This window comes from Cupressus sempervirens, chromosome 3 (assembly GCF_028749045.1).
Source record: "Cupressus sempervirens isolate cs-2001-9-10 chromosome 3, ASM2874904v1, whole genome shotgun sequence".
NCBI classification, from domain to species: Eukaryota; Viridiplantae; Streptophyta; class Pinopsida; order Cupressales; family Cupressaceae; genus Cupressus; species Cupressus sempervirens.
Genome location: NC_143120.1, coordinates 735,198,786 through 735,208,240, shown reverse-complemented (window position 1 = coordinate 735,208,240; position 9,455 = coordinate 735,198,786).

Sequence of the window (9,455 nt, the reverse complement as noted above, 5' to 3'; positions counted from 1 at the left end):
GGTGGAGGCTTGACAAGTATAGTTTCCTTCTTGCCTTTCCTGGTTCTCCTTGAGAATAATATAGTTGGTTTCTTCTGAGGTTTGGTGATAAACACCTTTCCTTTCTTCTTTGATGGTTCCTCTTCTTTTTCATATTCATGTTCTTCTCTGCCTTCACCTTCTTCTATTTCTTCTTCTTTTCCATCCTCTCCTTTACCTTCAGTGAGCATTAGAGGGCCAGTTTTAGTTTTCAATTTTTCTATCTTCCTCTTGCCTTTGCTTATAGCTTGGGGTAGCTTGATTTCAAGCTCAATTCTAGCCTTTGCTTCATCATAAGTTCCAAAGGTAGAAAGCTTAGGATCTATAGGCTCATTTACCAGTGCTTCAATAATGTCTCTAGTTCCATCAATATTGACCTCATAAGGAAGAGATTTTACCCATGCAACTTGGGGTCTGACTGCCTGAATGTATACTCTATCATAGTCAACCATGAATCATACATCATCTTTGTAGTCTACAACCAATTTTGGTAGAATTCAGAACCTGTTGTTCATTCTTTCCTCAAAATCTTTAAAGTAATTATCCATAACCTTCTCAAAGTTTTCACCCATGTCAACAATAAACTCATTAATCTGATATAGAATTGGAATATCTTTTCTCCACACAACAGTTCCTTTAGATGGAAAGAATTTTTGAACATAGAAAAATAAGCTAGTTAACAAGGAGCCAAATTTATAGGGATTATTCTTTGATGATCTGATATTATCCATGTTTTTGTTTAGCTACTTTAGCAATAGCTCAGACAAGTCATACTCCAAATTCTTCCTGACTATCTTATATGCTAAGTCCATAGCCTCACACGGCACACTATTTAGTTTGCTAGAGCTGTATATCTTATGTGCAATGATATGAATACCAAACCTAAGTTCTATGTCAGATACATTGCTAATCTTCAGTCCTCTATCATCCCACTTGGCTAGGGTTTTCTTCTGTAACTCATCCTGACCTAGGGTTTTGGTAACCTTAACTTTGTTGAGCATAGGGAGACCAATGATTTTTTGAATCATCTTCTTTGTTATTATGATAGGCTGCTCTAACCATAACTGACCATTGTGCACATAGCTCAAAATATACCTAATCCACTTAATTTGGAAATTTCTTGGCAGATGCAGGATATGGGTCAAGCCTTTTTCTTCTAAGTGCTTATGCTCGAGTTTTAGGGTTCCATCAGCACACAATTCTCCTAGAGCATTCTCCATTTCTAGTGTTCTAATTTCTTGAATAGTGCATTTGAAATGAGTACAAATGTCTTTTATGAGGAGTACCTTTGGTGGAATTTGAGATTGAGTTCCATTAGGGTCAAGTGACTCTGCAATGGCCGAAACAATTTTGAAGTTAGGTGCTTTCCATTCTACATCCTTTACCAGCATCTCCAAACCCTTCTTTGCTTTCCTGTTACTACTACTCTCGGATGCCATCACTACTTGGTAGGTGTAAGAAATTTTTTTGAACAAATTCTTCGCTAGAAAATCGCTTGGAATCACTTGGAATTTTCTTGAGTGCACCTGGAAATCTCTTAGCTTTGAAATCATGATGAAGAATGAAATCAAATTCTACCCTTTTTAATGAAAATTTTTCCATTAATGCTTGGTATGAAAGTAGCTAAGATGACATAGTGCTTGATGAGATATCATTTATTCACTTGCTTGGTAGTAGCTTGCAACTCGATGATTGAACAAAACTTTAGTTACTGCTGACCTAGCTCGGTTGAGTATGAGATTGAATTTTCTCAGTATGACCCAATTTCTTATGACCCTTTGTATCTGAAATACTGATTTGATCATTTTATTTCTTTCATTTGGAACTACTTGAGATATCACTTGAGGATGCAGTTCCATAGCCTTGTTTATGGATCTAACTAGAAATGGTGGAGCCACCCACTTCTTGAGTGACATTGCCATCATTTGAAATATTCTGCTTGGTAGATTTAGGAATCCACTGTTGCCTTATCTGCCTCCAAATGTTATCAGCTTTAGCTTTCTTTTCATCTTCAATTCTTCCTATATTCATGCAATTTTTAGCTATATGACCGAATGTTGTACATGTATAGCACCTTACAGTAGTGTCCTTCTTCCTTAGGTGATGTCTTGCATAGTTTATACCAATATGTCCATATTCTCCACAATAATGACATATGCACCAAGTATTGTAGTCCCATCCAAATATTACTTTGACAAGTTGTTTAGCTAGATTGAATGATTTTGATCCACATTGGAATGCCTTGTGACCATGCTTCTTGCATTTGTGACATTTTCCTTCAAATTTTGGTTTCTCCTTGCATTCATTAGCTTTATGACCATGCTGACTACAATTGTAGCATTTACCATTGAATTTACCTTTTCCATTGCTCCAACATTTTTTTGATGTGTGACTTGACTTACCATAGTGATTGCAAGTATGTCTTTTGATTCCTTTGGGCACCTTGTTTGGAGGTTTCACCTTCTTCCTTATAACCAAGTCTTGCTTTACCTTTTTGTCTATGAAGATTCTGCTTATTTTTTTGGTTTAATTTATTCATATCTTCTTGAGGCTTCATCATTCTTTCAATGATTTTCTTTTCAATGATTAAGTCATTTTCCAAACTTTCATTGATTTGTCTTTCAGATCTTAAGTCACTTTGTAAGCTTTCATTGATTTGTCTTTTAGTGATTAAATCATTCCTCAAGCTTTCATTTTCAGATCTTAGATTCATAATTTTTTCATTTTCATCAGATAGTTGATCTATAAGATCTTCATGCTGATTGGATTGATTATTTCTTGCCTCCAAGTCTTCATTTTCCTTGTTTCTCTATTCTAAAACTTCACATAGCCTGATTGATTGGATTTCTTGTTCTCTTTTAAGCTTTCTTACTTCTTCCTAAAGAGAGCCATTCTTTGCTAAGAGTTCCTTGATTGCCTCATTAGCTTCATTTGAACTGCTTGATGGTAAAAGGTATTCAATCTTTTCTTCAACATACTGATGGTCATTAATTTGTCTTGCAAATTCCTTCCTTCTTTTCAAGGATTAGGAAAGATGCTCCTTTGCTTCTTTGAGTTGAGCCATAGCCATTTCCAGATCTAGCTTTTCATTTTCAATAGCTTTATCAAGTCTGAATATCTCCATTGTCCTTGATCTTTGCTCAAGCTATCAAAATTTATCCTGAGAACCATAAAGCTCTGATACCAATTGTTGGAAATATTCAAGATATGATAGGTTACTGAGAGGGAGGGGTGAATCAGTAACTTCAAAACTTCAAAACAATTCAGCACTTTAATCATATATATTATTCACCATTCATTCATCTAATCTAGTGCATATATGAGAGATCAAACATCCATAATACATGTACACAATGATTTGGTAACCCATAAACCTTCCAAATAGAAAGTAAAATTGGAGTGGGGATGATACCCACAAAACTGCAATACTGCAGTATAAAGTTGGCCTATTAAGGCTTACATTGGCCACTTCTGGTGATCTACCCTATTAGGAGCACAAAGGACTGATAGGTCCACCTTGTTAGAGGATTTACAAACATACACTGAAGTATGCACTCTATTAGGAGATTTATACAAAGATTGTTAAGTCTACCTTGTTAAAGGATTTACAAAACTGATTCACCTGTTAGGATGAAACAATGGATCTACTTACAAAATTGATTGTTGATTAGGTCCTTGAAATATAGATCACCTCTTGTGACTGATGAATCTTTACTGCTCCTTGTAGACCTTGCTGAATATTCTACTTTGCTATTGATTCACATTTATTCTTCTCAAAGCATTACATGTCCATTTCTTGATACTAAATGATATAATACATTACATATATATCATTCCAATAATTATAATTGCAAGGTCGGCCAAAACACAAGTGAACAAAATGTTACTGAGCTCTTCAAGAAGACTTGGTGACCTTCTGATACTTGACATCCACTGCATTACTTGGCATCATCATGCACTCGGTAGAAGTGAAAGCACAATCCATACTAACCACATAGTGTAACTTGGAACTCGGTAACCATTGGAGACTTGGTACATATAGTGTCATGTAGTAAAAACTGAATCCTTCATTTACCTTGATTTCACTCGGTAAACACTATACTTTTATCACTCAGTTAAAACTAAATCCTTTGTTTACCTTGATTTCACTTGGTAAACACTATACTTCCATCACTCGGTAAAAAATGGCTTCCATCATACAAACTGATCACTTGATAGACATTGTGAAGCTCGGTGAACACTGTAGACTCGGTATATATTGCTGGACTGCACATTCACTTGGTAGCTTCAAGAATGCTTGGTGTGAACTACTTAAGTGATGAACCTACAAGGTAACCACTAAATGCTCGATATACACTGTAGGTTGAGTGATGAGCTCGATAATCATTCATAGTTGAATAAGTGTTGTTACTAATGACAAATACAATATAATGCCAACATGATTGACATATAGGTGTTGAGTCATAGTTGATGCTGAGAAAGTCAAAATGCTTCATATGCCAAGTGAGCCAGAATCATATATGTGTTGAGCGATACAGAGTGTAATAGGTGCTGAGCAATCCAGGATAGTATGTTTTCCAACCACCAGTAGTCTAGTATGTGTCGAGTAACACAAAATCAACATATGAGTTTGTGCCCTAACAAACTCAAATGTAAACCATTTTTGAGCCAACATAGAGAGATTTCAAAAGAGAAAAAGGATAAAAATGAATCTTTTACATTCCTTATGCAATCTACATGCAACCAATCAAAAAAAAGGAGAGAAGGCATGCAACCAATAAGAAAAATGCAAAGAATGAGCAGGAATTTGAGATTCAATATGGATCGTAGATCCATACCTTACCCTAAGTCTTCACAATCTTTAAAAGGAGGTCAAAAACTCCATTAGAGGTGTGGATGAAAGCAGTACATGGGGAGATTATAGTAAAATTCAGAGTGAAAGTGTAAAAGACTTAGAGGAACAAAGCGACAGTTATTCATCTAGTTGATAATAACAACACAAGAAACAAGGGACATGATCAGATATTAGATCTCAAAGGATCAAGATCAAAGAGAGTAGATCAAGTGCTTGAAATTCAGCAATTAAAGATTGCATACTATCAAGTTTATTGTTCTAATACTTTCTTGCCATTGTATTAGAAGTTGGAAATCCTATATTGATAGGTTAGCTTAATAGCTAGGTAGGAGAACCTTTGGAGAAGGTGATTGAAAATCCTATGTATTATGTGGGTTTAATAGCCTATTGTAAATCCTTTAATAGGGTGACACTTCATGTAAAGTGTTTGTAAATCCTTTAATTAGGTCATTATTGATACAGTGTAAAGCCTTTAATAGGGCAGGCCTCTCATAATTCTAGACCATCAAAAGTGGTCAAATAATTATTGCTACAATAATTTTTGTGGGTATCATCCCTGCCCTAGTTTTACCTTATTATTCCTAGAGGATTTTTGGGTTACCAAAATCTGGTGTTATGTGTGTTTACTTTATGCTCATTTATATATTTACATGCATGTAGTTTACTTTTCAGTTATATGCTTAAATGGTTGGAAAGGGTTAAAAGTGTAGTACTTCTAATTCACCCCCCCTCTCATAAGCACTCTTCCCATTTTGGACATTCCAACAATTGGTATCAGATTGTAGGTTGGCACAAGGAGAATCCTAACAACTTAGAGAAAAGGTCTAAAGATGGAAGTCTTCAAACTTGGGAAGATCATTGACAATTAGGTGATTGATGTGCACCTAGCTCTACACAAAGTAGAAGAAGCTAGAGAAGAATTGAGAAAATCCTTAAAAAGAAGGAAGGAGATAGCCATAGCTTAAAATGACATACACTACAAAGAGATTGATACTACACAAGTGTTTTCCAATGGAGATTCCAAGGAATTTGATGCAGCAATAGCATAACTGATGGAGAAAAGTAGAGAAAAAGCAGAAGAAATCATATTACTCAAGCTTGAACAAGAAACACAAGCTAAAATTCTTTGTGAAGTGAATGAAAAGAAGAAGAGAGCTATTGAACACAAGGCCATGATAGAAGATGACAAGATAAATCTAACCAATAGACTAGAGGAGAAGACAATTGAATTTGAAAAGATCTCAAACATGCAGCTAGACAACTTAAGCCAGATGATGAATGCTCATCATGAGCTAAACATGAAGGACATTGAGATCTCCACCTTGGAGATGTAGAATGAAAAATTGTAGAATGAATTGAAGAGAGAAAAGGAGATAGCAGAAAGCTACAACAAATCCAATGAGGCTATCAAGTACTTTGAGCAATTATTGAAATCACCAAGGGCTAGTAATGGCACTTCAGGACTTGGTTACACCAGTACTAAACAAGGAGAATCATCCAAGAATGCAGAAGAAAAGAGTAAAAAAGGTAAGAACACTAAAACTACTTGTCATTTTTGTGGCAAAAATGGACATACCTCTAATGTGTGTAGGAGCAAGAATAGTCATCAGCATGATAAGCCTACAAATGCAAGATTTTGTCACAAGTGCAAAAAATGAGGAAATCAAGCACATGAATGTAGAACCAAGACTATGAGGACAACAAGATTTGAAGGTCACTGCTACAACTGCAAAAATTATGGACATAGAGCATTTGAGTGTAGATCAAAGCTTATGTGGACACCTAATCAGCCTGCAAGAGGAAACAACTATGGTCATCACTACAATTGGGATTACAATACCAGGTATAGTTGTCACTATTGTCAAAAGTATGGACACATTCCTAAAAAATGTATAAGGACACATTTTAGAGGAAGTCACAATAGATGGTTAAGTCAAACTACATGTTTTAGTTGCTTGAAGACTAGTCATGTCAGCAAGAATTGCCTAGCAAAGTCAAAGGCACCCAAGATAGAAGTCAAAAAAGGAAAAGAAAAGGTTGATGTTGAACAAATAAGAGGACAAATGAACAAGACTTGGAAGAAGAAAGGTGAGTGCAACACATCAAATGGAGAGATCACTGCACCCAAGAGGTCAAGTGATCACACTTCCTCCAACGAAGCAAAAGAAAGATGTATGGGACTGATATACAAAGTTAAATCATACATTAGTTCCAAAGAACAAAGGAGTACTACAAGGAAAAAATTAGCATAAGAAAAGATGCCAAGAAATTTTTTGAAGAACCTACCAAGTTACTCTTAGATGTTGAGTGAAGCTCCAATGGATGCCAAGTTTCCAATAACTGTCGAGCTGATTGTTGAAGCCGAGTGAAGTAGAAGTCTAGTGGAGGCTGAGTAAATGAAATACAATGGGAGCCGAGCTATACTAAAACCTTCAAGTGCCGAGTTTACAACTGTATGCATGAAGCATTTAATGCTAGGTCTCTAACAGGTATAAGGTCAATTTTCATTCATTTTCATGCCATTCAAACACAAAGAAAAGATGAGAAGAGCGAAGAGGTGATCAAGCAACAACCTAGAAATCATTTACATCAATTCCAATAGTAATTTAGAAAAAGTTCATCGATTCAAAGGTATTTATCAAGTGCCAAGCTATGTAGAGTTACAGTTTTTAGTACATTTAAAACCCTAGTTTGATAAAATGGCCTCTAGTTCAAGAAATCCCAAGGTAAAGGAAGATCATGAGATCCAACTAGTTAGCAATGAAGTCAAATAGCCTGAATTTAGGCCAATTCTTGAAGTTACCTATAAAAATGACCCGACTGGCACATTATCTATTATCCCACCTAAGGTTGCCATAGTTCAAGACGTAAGGAAGTGCTACAATTTCAAAATTGGTGCCATAGGTGATCTAGAAATCTTTCATGCCTATGATAAGCTATGTGACAACAAGATATTGAAGGACGAGTTTCAAATTGTTAAGAAGAAGGGTCTGACCAAAACCCTAGTTTTCCCTACAGTGTTTAAGATAGAATGGATTCATATTGTCTTGAGTTGAATTCATGATGAATATTTATGGCTAGAGACAGGACCTATCAAGATTACAAAGAGGATTGTGCATAGGGTTACTAGTCTCCCAACTCTAGATTGGCCAAAGACTTTGAGAAGTGATAGAAAGGAGGTAATTGAGAAGAATACTTGTGCAAAATGGAATAACAGAGGAATAACCATTAACACTGTAACTAAACCCCTACTTAACTTTTTTGTAAGGATAATTTCACATAAATTCTACCAATCCAGCAGACTGAACAACATACCTTGCATAGCTATTGATGTAGCATACAAGTTGGTGAAGAAAGATCATACCTATGATCTGGTAGAACTTATGTTGCAGTAAATTAACGAGAACCTAGGATCTATAAGGAGATCAAAAGGTGCTCAATGCAAATTTGGCTCAGTGAAGAATACTTGTGCAAAATGGAATAACAGAGGAATAACCATTAACACTGTAACTAAACCCCTACTTAACTTTTTTGTAAGGATAATTTCACATAAATTCTACCAATCCAGCAGACTGAACAACATACCTTGCATAGCTATTGATGTAGCATACAAGTTGGTGAAGAAAGATCATACCTATGATCTGGTAGAACTTATGTTGCAGTAAATTAATGAGAACCTAGGAGCTATAAGGAGATCAAAAGGTGCTCAATGCAAATTTGGCTCAGTTCTTATGTGCATATTCTTTTATGTAATCGAAGAATTCCCTTTAATTGGGGAGGTGAACTAGAATTCTAACAAGTCTACAATAACACAGATCAATGAGTTCATTGATCAAATGGGAGACAATTTTGAGGCACAAATGACTAGCTATTTTGAAGACTTTAAGAAGTCTATGAAGCAAAGAATGAGAATACCAGTTTCACTGGTAGAGAAACATGTCAATGACATATGTTTCTTGGTTGACAATGACTACACCTACATCCAAGAAGCAATATCAAGAGTGAGATGGCTAAGGCCATTAGGATATGAGCTTGATGTAGATGAAGTCTCTGCAACAATCACAATGTTACTAGTAGAAGAGATAGACAAGAATGCTCCTCACTTTGGGACATATGATGTTGTTAAGTCCAAAGTTGAGACTGAATTGATAATAGCTTTTGTCATCAAGAAGAAAGATAAAATGGTGAAGAAAATAAAGAAGGCATTTGGAGCAAATATTGAAGGAGAAGTGGGAGAAGAAGAAGTAGAAGAAGTAGAAGGAGATAGTGAGGAAGAAGGTGAGCAAGGGCAAGGGCCAGATGAGTTGACACAAGGCCTAGGAGAAGACAAGGAGGAAGGTGTCAAGGGAGAAGAAGTCAAGGAAGCACCAACACCTACCAAGAAAAAGAAAAGAAAGGAAAAAACACAACCTACAGCTCAACCCAAGCCCAAAAAGGTCACAAAATCAGCTCCAACCAAACTAGCTCCAGCTAAGCCAGTAACAACAAGGGCCACTACAAGGGCAACCACTCAAAAGGGCAAAGAGGCATTAAAGGAAAAGAAGAAAGCTACTTCAAAACCAACTCAAGAGCCCAAGAAGAG